At 42.8% G+C, this 9,109-nt stretch overlaps 1 pseudogene across 1 annotated transcript; it reads right to left on the bottom strand.

Moving 5' to 3' along the window:
* Positions 1-582: 582 nt before the first annotated feature.
* Positions 583-1,215, bottom strand: LOC308261548 (high mobility group protein B1-like; annotated as a pseudogene). The gene has a single exon. The product of its transcript is annotated as a high mobility group protein B1-like (transcript).
* Positions 1,216-9,109: the final 7,894 nt, after the last annotated feature.

Below are 9,109 nucleotides of genomic sequence, written 5' to 3'. Positions count from 1 at the left end.
TTTTATATTTTTGAAACAGGGTCTCTTACGCCAGCGCGGCTGGCTTCGAACCTGCGCGATCCTCCTGTTTCTGCCTCCCAAGCGCGGGGATTACAAGTGTGCGCCACCACGCCCTGCTATCTTTTTTCTTTTTTTACTAATAAAAAAATTGTATTTACTTAGAAGCATTCAGAATGTCAACAAAAACAGCTGCAATTTTTTTTTGCAATTACAGAGTGGTATTCAATTAACAGAAAAATTATTTCGTATAAGCTGCATCAGAGACAACTGAAGATGAAAAAAACTACTGTCCCCATTTATAATTAATTTATGCTGTGCACCAACAAGAACCTGCTTTAAATTTCATGCCAATTTTAACCCCCATACTGTACGAGGCAAGGTTAGTGGCTACTGAAAATACCACCAGGACAGGGCTATCTAAAGGCACATTTGGTAGTGTGTTAAGTATACAAAAAATACACTGTACGGTTTAAAAACAAATCTTATACAGCCTTACATTTCAATTTTTTTCTTTAAAAGGAGTGAGTTGTGTACAGGGGGTTAAATGCTTTATAGATAAGAAAAAACTGAGCTAGAGCCAACTTACTCATCATCATCATCTTCATCTTCCTTCTCCTCTTCATCCTCTTCCTCCTCCTCATCTTCCTCCTCCTCCTCCTCCTTTTTCTTGCTCTTCTCAGCTTAGAGAACTCCCTTTTTTGCTGCATCAGGTTTTCAGGTTTTCCTTTAGCTCGGTGGGCAGCAGTATCCTTCTCATACCTTTCCTTCAGTTTAGCAGCTCTTCTCATAAGGCTGCTTGTCGGCTGCAGCAGTGGTATTCCACCTCTCTCCCAGTTTTTTGCAACATCACCAATGGATAGGCCAGGATGTTCTCCTTTAATTTGGGGCGATACTCAGAACAGAACAAGAAGAAGGCCAACGGAGGCCTCTTGGGTGCATTGGGATCCTTGAACTTCTTTTTTGCCTCCCCTTTAGGAGGGATATAGGTTTTCATTTCTCTTTCATAACGGGCTTTGTCCACCTTTGCCATGTCTTCAAATTTCCCTTTTCTTTAGCAGACATGGTTTTCCACCTTTCTGAGCACTTCGTAGAAAACTCTGAGAAGTTGACTGAAGCATCTGGGTACTTCTTCTTGTGCTCCTCCCGGTAAGTTTGCACAAAGAATGCATCTGATGACATCTTGCCTCTTGGCTTCTTAGGATCTCCTTTGCCCATGTTTAGTTGTTTTTCCTCCGCGAGGCAGCGAGTTGCCCAGTGCCTGTCTGGCTCTCACTTGCCCCGGCGCTGTCTCTATGGAGCTCAATGTACGTACTGCAATGGCTGTGAGAGCCTTTATCTTTTTTCTTTTTTGTGGTACTGGGGAATTGAACCCAGGGACATTCTACCTCTGAGTGAAACCCTGCCCCCAGCCCTATTTTTTATTCTTTATTTTGAAACAGGGTCTCACTGGATTGCAAAGGGCCTCACTAAGTAGCTGAGGCTGTCTATGAACCATGATTCTCCTGTCTCAGCCTTCCAAATGCTGGGATTACAAACAAGCACCACCAAGCCTGGCTTGACTTTATCTTTTTTATTCAGCTATAAATTCCATGAGGACTCAGCTGACTATTTTTTTCCCTGAGCTCCATCACCTATTTCTGAGCTTCATTATTTAGTGATGTTCAATATGGAACACTTACTTGAAGGAGCCCCAGTTAGAGAAAATGAGATGATCATTTTGTATGTTCATGATATGTAGAATGCCAGAGCAGATAGTTTACATGGCAAGTGAAGATGAAGAGTGTCAGGGGCCAGATGTGGTGGCAAGGAAGGTTTCAGCAGTGAGATCCCAGGTGAGAAGAAAGCACACAGAGTTGCCGTCTGGAGGAGAACAGCCAGCAGCCTTATTTTACATACCTATCTTTTATATAAGGCAAAATGGCACATATCCATTAAGTATGTGTGCATACTTACATAACTATATACATCTCTGCAGCTGCGCAGGATGAGTGCACATCTTCAGCTGTGTGGGTGAGCAGGGTCACATAATCATGCCAGCCTGTATTTCCTCTGGGCTCCCTACACTCCACCACCTACAAGCTGGTGATGCATGACTTGACCCAGAGAGAATTGCATTGGGCCCAAAGACCACAATCAATAAAGGCTGTAACAGCTGACTATTAGTCCTCCAGCAACAAAGGCAAGGATAGTAAATACCTACCTCCAGGAGGAACCCAGTGAGTTCCACCAGGTTATAAGTGTGTTCTCTTACAAGGCCTGAATAGCCTATACCTCTGCATCCATCCCCACTATGGCTTGCTATACTTGCTGCTGGTGGTCTGGAATGTATATAGATCACTCTACATGGAGAAGAGTGCATGTTACACCTTGGGCAGCAGTGAACATATTTAACACCATTCTATTCTGCAAAACAACTTTCCACATTTGGGTGGTTTCATCTGTCAAAAGGAAAGAGCCTGGCGGGATATATTTAAAACTTTGGCAACAGGTTGGGCTAAGGCTTCCATCTGCAGGTCACATCTGTAGTACCACCCCCTGGAACAAACAAGGCTAAATGGTAAAACCAATATGTGGCCCAGTGCACACAGTGCCAGTGGTGATGTACAGGTTCCCAATTATTAAGCTTATGTGGAAGAGTTGCCGTATCCGTCCTTGTATATGCGGCCTTTCCCTGGTATCCCTTCCTGTTCAATGGGCAGAGAGGTACAGCCAGCCATAATGTCTGCAAACCCAGACATAGCTATTTGGGAGGAAATCAGTAGTTACTTCCCATTCTACCACTGGTTGGCATCTGGTAAATGAGTAATGTTCTGACACAGTTTTTTGAGAAACCATCTAGAATTTCAATTGATCACAGACCAGTTCACCTGTTCAATACAAAAAGACACTATGTTGACCAGCTCTACATGTTCCCATTAACCAGCCCCATTTGTTTTCTATAGTATATCCCAACAAGGGGACCATTAATCCTATTCTGGATAGCTGTGGCACCAGGTTTGTAAGTTGCCTGCAGTAGCAGAGGCAATTTGCAATGGGAGACCTTCAGCTGCTTCCACTGGTAGCTTTGTGGAGATCCAGCCATGAGAGGTATGGTGCTGTCTTGTAAAAGTGTGCGCCCTGGAGAGCAGGCTATTTCCTGTCATTAACCTGGATGATAGGACAGGGTAGAAAGGGAGACCACTGTAAGTCTTTCTCTTCCAGAGGTATACAGAGGCCCAAATAGTGGCTACTTCAAGGTGATGGTACCACAGTGTGGTATAAGAAGTGCATAAGGATAGCTAAGTGGGGTATTAACATTCACCAAAACTCCCAAGACCCAGATATGTCTGTAAATGTCTGGACTATTTTTGGCCAAGGATATGGTTACATCTTATCTTTCACTGTTTGGGTATCACCTTTATTATACCTCACCAGACAACTCTTAAGAATTTGACAGAACATGCAGGTCCCTGGACTGTGTCTTTGCTGAGAGTCCACCCTCATTCCTGGAGAGCGGCTTGGGGATTGCATTCAGCTGCTTCAAACTCTGTAAGAAAATCAGAGTTTAACATAATGTCATCAACATAATGATACACCTGTACAGTCTCAGGCCTCTGTCAGGAGGCTAAATCCTGTGCCACCAGGCCATGGCACAGGTGAGACTAAGCAGATATCTCTGGGGCAGAGTGCCAGGAGCACTTCATTGGGCTGGTGGTTTATCTTCTCTGTCAGTCTGGCCACCAATAGGTCATACCACATATGTTTGCAGTTGACCTTTACAGGTCTTTCATCTCCTGACTGTATTCTTCTGTGATTTAGGGGCCCAATCCTGCTGTGAGCCTTTCCCCCCTACTACAGCTGCATTTGGACAGTGTGCCCCTGCCTGCACACTTCTATGCATGCTACACTTGCACCGGCTGATCAGCATATGGGGCCAGGGGGCAGCTAAGGTGACAAAGGTGCCTTGGAGGCCAAGCTCCAGTCTTCATAAAGGCCATAAGTGGCTCTTTGTCTGAACTAGTATATCAAGCTTCAAACATCATCTTCCACCTCCCCATCTCATGTATGGTCTGTACCAGGTCTAGATAGGTAGTTCACTTACTCACGATCTCCAGCAACTTGCTGGCATTATTCCAAACCATGCAGTCTGTGACCATGAGCCAGTTAATTAAATTCTGATTTCCAGCTTGCTTATTAGTCACAGCCACACTCTGCAGCCATTGCTGCAAGGAGGGCACGGTGCTTATACTAGCCAGTTGGGTCATTTCATTTGGGTTCAGTTCAGTATTATGAGCCCCATCATCCCACAGGTGCAATAGCCATGCAAGGACCATTTCTCCTATCTTTTGCTTGCATTGCTTTGACAAATCATGTAACTCCATAAATGTGTATTTAGTCATAGTGGTATGGCAGGTGGATTGCTGGGGTCCTGCACCCCCTCCTCCAGGGGCAAAAGGCTTCTCCGTCTTTACCTTCTGCCTTACCAGAGGGCAGTGGCACTAGTCTACTGGAGTGAGAAGCCTGAGCAGACTCATTTGGGCCTTGCAGATCTCTTTTGGCAGCCACTACATGCTGCTCTAAATCTTCCTGTCATTGCAGCCACTGAACCTCTTGTGTCAGCTCCTGAATGTGATGGCTGGCATGCTGCAACACTGCCAGGACCATCCACACCACCCATCTGGCTCTCTGTGCACCACTGAGACATTTGCCTCCAGCACCTCCAATGCTCTCCAAACTTCATCTAGCTGGGGACATACTTTGTCCAATCCTCAGGCTGAGTCCACACCACCAGATATTCTACCAGGAACCACAGGAAGGCTGGGGGCCATAATTCCTCCACCCTGGGTTGTTCCTCTCAGGGATGCTTCCCCAGAGGGCCACTGGGGGCGCTCACCTCATCTTCCTCATCCTGCCGATTATGCCAATTGTCAGGGCCGTGATCTGGGGACAGCCGTGGTTGAGGGAAGATTTTGGTGGTGAGATCCTCTGCAAAAAGAAAGCTTGCAGAGTCATCATCTTATATATAGGGTTCAGCTCTCCCTTATATATAGGGTTCTGGGCAAAATGATTCATTATAGCATAATGTGTACATGCCTATTGCATCTTGCCTAGTTACACTTGTAGAACTATACATCTGTGGCTGTATGGGGTCAGCTGGGTCACATCCTCACTGCCAGTGTGTACATTCTCTGAAAGTTGGCTGCTGGATGATCTGAAAGAAGTTTCATCAATCTTTAGATGAGGTATGAGCAAGAAGGTCCAGTGGAAACAGAGACTTTTCTCAGCATAGCATTGTGGGTGGCAAACATTTTTACTAGAGATGGGAGAGTCTTTGAAGAAAATAAAGAATTTTGAAGTTTATTCAAAAGCAAAGGAAAACTAAGGCAGTGTGTGTGTGTGTGTGTGTGTGTGTGTGTGTGTGTGTGTGTATACACCCAGGAGCATTCTACCTCCAAGTTGCACTCCCAGCACAATTTTATTTTTTATATTATAACAGGGTCTCACTAAGTTGCTTAGGACTTCTCAGCCTCGCAAGTACTGGGATTATAAGCATGCGTTCACACCCAGCAAGTCAGGGGAAATTAGAGAAGTGTCCTTGGTTCTGGAGGGCATAGAAACTTCACGAAAACATCCATGAGTAAACTTCATTGTGTTTGAAGATTCTAAAAATCTGGAAATTTTAGAAAAAAACTAAAGGTCTTGTTGGATTTAAACAGTCTATGAAGAAGGAAACGAAAGGAGACATAAGAGCTGTAGTGTGAGGTGGGGAGAATCAGGAGGTGAATTTGGAGGCATTTTTAGGTAAACAGCTGCAGGAGAAGGGGTAGGCTTAGGAAGGGGTGACAGGGGTGTTTTCCCTAGTACTTCTGTCTTTAGGAGGTGGGAGGTAATGGAATGACATTGAAACCCAATGAAGGATCACAAAGATATCATGAGGGGATAAAAAAAACTCCTTCCACCTGGAAAGTTATCAGAGTTTTTTTCCTTTAATTAATTTATTTTTGCAATTTGCATTACATTAGTTGTAAACATGACTATAGTCAGTCCCAAATGGTGAGTGGGGAGGCTCCCCAAACACCTTGGACTTTAGCCCCTCATTGTCTTTCTGGAATTAGGAAGAGAAATTATAGCATTTCTCTACACTACAAAGCCTTTTTCAGGTTAGTTTATTTGTAGTATTCCCTCCTCTACATTTTCCCTTTCTGCAGTTTCAGTTACCTGAGGTCAACTACGGTCCTAAAATATGAAATGAAAAATTATAGAGATAAGCAAATCTTAAGTTTTCAGTTGCATGCCATTCTGAGTGGTGTGATAAAATCTTGTCCCATCCTGCCTCATCCAGCCACAGATGTGAATCATTCCCTGGTCCAGTGTATCCATCCTGTATGCCCTTTCTACTCACTAGCCACTTAGTAGCCATCTTGGTTATTATATCCTGGGTCACAGTGTTTTCATCCAAGACTTTTACTTTACTCAATAATGTCCCAAAATTTCATAAGTAGTGAGGCTGGTAATTCAGATATGAATATCTGAGGTTTCAGATATCTATCAGGGATCTCAGAACATAACCCTTGCAAGATAAGGAATATCCACAGCATCTTCAATTTGGAATGGCCTCGTGCTTCCTTTCTTTTACTTATTTTTTTATTTTTCCAGGAAAATAATATATTTTGTCAATTAAGCACTGGACATAATTTCATTTTCCCCGATTTCTTTTCTTTCTTTCTTTTTTTTTTTTTTTGCCCTACACTCTTTGATTGCTTCTCCATATGACAATGGTTGGTTTTGTAGTGTCAGGGAGAAAACAGGTAATTGTGGTTTTGCTTTTGCATGACAGAAAGGTTATTTTTAAGTATACTTTTATTGGTACATTGTATTTATACAGTATAATGCTCACTTCCTGTAAAATTCCATTATGGAATTCTCTGGCACCTTGGGCTCCAGAAGCAATTGTAGGCAGTGGGAAGCTCATGGGCTCTAAACCAGCCTTGCTCTTGTCCTTTTCTGCCTCTTGCTGACTGATGACCCTGAGCCAGTTGCTTCACTTGTGTGCCTCAGGGTTCTTGTCTATAAAATGGAATAATAGTGATCCAGGGCCTGTTGGGCTGCGGGGAATATTATCTGGTTTAGCACAGGTGAAAGTCTCTGGGGAGCACCTGCCCTACTCTGTCATTCAAATGTTGGCTTCTCTGGTTGCCCTGGCAACCTGGAGGGAGGGGAGCTTTCCTGGGTCGGCCTTAATGTGCCTGAATTAGCCAGCGGCACTGCCTCTTACTGACCTCTCTTGCTGGTAATTTGTCTAGAGCTCTCTTAGGCTTGTGGGTCGAAGGGGCCTGTCTATGAGGCAAGGATGTTTCATCCAGTGCTTCTCCCATCTTTTGGGGGTGGGAAATGCCATTCTATTCTTAAGATTCTGAGTCAAAGTGAGAAGATATGTTTTCATTGCTGTTCTGCCAAGTTGTAATTTTGGGATTCTGAACAAGTAACGTTCCATCGCTGAGCCTTTGAGTCCTTGCTTTTAAACTGAATTCAAGATGGTCTCTGGCTGGTAATGGATCTATTTATGTTTTTCATGTTTAGGTTGGTGCACAGACAATACACACATTCCATAGAAACCATGCTTTGAGTTTGAATTCGGGATGTTCCAAGGCTAGTGACATGTAAGGATCTCTCAAGATGCTGGGCAGAGTTGCATCTACTAGTCATCCCTGTGATCATGAGGGAGAAATAACCACCATTTTACAGTGGTACTCGGTGTTGTTAAGTTGTGAAGTTTGGTAGTTTAGGTGGATTAAATGCATTTTTTAATTTATTATGTTTTTTGTTTGCAGTGGGAGTATTGAGATATAGCCCACTGAAAATGAAGGAGATCTCTCTGTGGGCCGAGGGGAAGGTGTATTAGTCTGCTGAGGCTGCTGTAACAAAGTGCCATAGACCAGGTAACTCAAATAGCAGAAATGTATTTCCTACTATTTCTGGAGGCTGGAAGTCCAAGATCAAAGTTTGGGTCGGATTGGTTTCTGAGGCTCTCTCCTTGACTTGCAAATGGCCATCTTCTCCTTATGAGAAGGAGAAGATGTCTTTCTATGTCTTCTTATGGTCCTTTCTCTGTACATGTCTTGTTCTAATCTTGACATGAAAGGTCAAGGGTTTAGGGTTTAGGGCCCGTCCATGTGAACTCCTTTAGTCCCAGTTGTCACAGCCTTGTCTCCATATACAGTCTCATTCTGAGGTGCTAGCATTATAATCTCAACATATAAATTTGGGAGAGACAAGCTGCAAACAAGCCCAAAAAAGAAGACTGAATGAGAAACTGGATGTTGAGACTTGGTACAGAGCAGGTGCTTGATGGATGGCAGTTGAATATGCTGATACATTGTATTTTGCTGAGAAAACCTGTGATTTGAAAAGGGAGGTGAAGCTGCCACCCTGACTTCCTGAACTGGAAATAAAATCTCTTTTCCTCCTTTTTCACACTGTAATTCTCTTATATCTGTGCCTGCTTACCTGATATTTGACCACTAGCTAGGGATAAATGAATGAAAAGCTAAAAACTTGTTTAAGAAATTATTTTTTTGTGTGTGGTACTGGGGCTTTTCTACCTCCAGGCTATATTCCCAGACCTATTTTATATTTTATTTTATATATATATATATATATATATATATATATATATATATATATGCACTGTATTCATACATCATAATGGGGTAAAAAAAATTTTGTAGACATACATGCACATATCGCCCAATTAGCCCCTACCTGATCCCCACCCCATTCCCTCCCCATCCCTCCTTCCCATGCTTGGCTTAGTGGTTGACATCTAGTATTATAGCAATTTATCCAAAATTAACAATGATAATCTCACATAATAGTTTCATTTGTCTGATACCAGGCTTTTGATGACTTAGAGATAACATTTCAATATTTCTTTTAGTTTTCTTTCTTACCAGATAATATTTTTTTCTTTTTTTTAGGTGAAACTATCATGCATTTATTTATTTATTTTTTAGAAAAAAAATCTATCCTAATATGGAATATGGACTCTAGATACCCAAAACGATCTCGAAAAAGAACAAAGCTAGAAGATGTACATTTTCTGATTTCAAACCTTATAAAGCTACAATAA

The sequence above is a fragment of the Muscardinus avellanarius genome (assembly GCF_963383645.1).
Source record: "Muscardinus avellanarius genome assembly, chromosome: 4".
NCBI lineage: Eukaryota > Metazoa > Chordata > Mammalia > Rodentia > Gliridae > Muscardinus > Muscardinus avellanarius.
Note: the sequence above shows the minus strand (reverse complement) of the source record. Positions and strands in the feature narration are given on the sequence as shown.